Source organism: Miscanthus floridulus, chromosome 10 (genome assembly GCF_019320115.1).
Source record: "Miscanthus floridulus cultivar M001 chromosome 10, ASM1932011v1, whole genome shotgun sequence".
NCBI classification, from domain to species: domain Eukaryota; kingdom Viridiplantae; phylum Streptophyta; class Magnoliopsida; order Poales; family Poaceae; genus Miscanthus; species Miscanthus floridulus.
The window spans coordinates 105,392,108-105,393,313 of record NC_089589.1 but is presented as its reverse complement, the minus strand read 5'-3'; the positions used below and the strand labels follow the sequence as shown (position 1 = coordinate 105,393,313).

The following is a 1,206-nucleotide window of genomic DNA, read 5'->3' as shown; positions in this document are numbered from 1 at the left end:
AGGGGGCGGGGGAGAGGCTGCGGCGGCGCAGGGGACCGGCGGCGGCCAGAGGAAGGGGACGCGGGGCGCGCGGGCGAGAGGAAAGGCAGAGTGGGCCGTGGGCGGTTTATGTGGACAGGGCCTTTGCCGAGGGCCCAGATCCGGGCTCTCGGCAAAGTTTTTTTTTTTATTTTTTTTTAAAAACTCTTTGCCGAGAGCCCTTTGAGGCTCTTGGCAAATACAAAAAAAATTTTGTTTTTTTTCCTAATTTTTCTCTGGTGGCTAACAATAATATTTAAAAGACATATTTAAAATTTGGAGTTTTCTGATTTTATTAGCTATATTTAATAAGTTTATTTCATTTACTTGAATTCTTCCCGGTAATTCAAATTTGAACTGCAGGTGCATCGAATATTGGAATTGAGTGATTCAAAAAATCATATTCATGGTATTGCATGTGGTGTGAGACCGTATCCAGTGACAGATGCCAAATTTGGCGCATCGTTTTCACGGAACACGGCGAGGAACTTGCGTGTAAAGTATTTTTAAATTATATAAAATGGAAACGAAGTCCGAAATTCACGAAACTTATCGAGGTGTCATTTCATCGCATGTATAGGCTGTGATAAAAAATTGAGTGGGTTTCGAGCAAGTTGCGACGTTCGATGCCTAAAACCCAGACATCTCTGCATGTGATCGAACATCTGAGTTTATATAATTTAAAAATACTTTACACGCAAGTTCCTCGCCGTGTTCCGTGAAAACGATGCGCCAAATTTGACATCTGTCACTGGATACGGTCTCACACCACATGCAATACCATGAATATGATTTTTTGAATCACTCAATTCCAATATTCGATGCACCTGCAGTTCAAATTTGAATTACCGGGAAGAATTCAAGTAAATGAAATAAACTTATTAAATATAGCTAATAAAATAAAAAAAAACTCCAAATTTTAATATGTACTTTAAGGTACAACAGTAAACCCAGGGAAAAATTTTGGAAGCAAAAAAAGCAAAAAAAAATATTTTGCCGAGGGCACAGAAACGACACTCGGCAAAGTAATTCTTTGCCGAGGGCCAAATTCTGACCCTCGGCAAAACAGACGGCAGGTGAAGGCCGTTTGCCTGCCGTCACAGGTTTGCCGACGGCCATGTTTTGCCGAGAGCCGGCCCTCGGCAAAGATAAACTTTTGCCAACGGCCGGACCCTCGGCAAAGGGCCC

The 1,206-nt window shown here is 42.5% G+C and overlaps 1 pseudogene; it reads left to right on the top strand.

Annotated features, from left to right (window-relative positions):
* Nucleotides 1-804, top strand: part of LOC136489193 (inactive leucine-rich repeat receptor-like serine/threonine-protein kinase At1g60630) — a 2,540-nt pseudogene extending 1,736 nt beyond the window's left edge.
* The last annotated feature ends 402 nt before the right edge of the window (nt 805-1,206 follow it).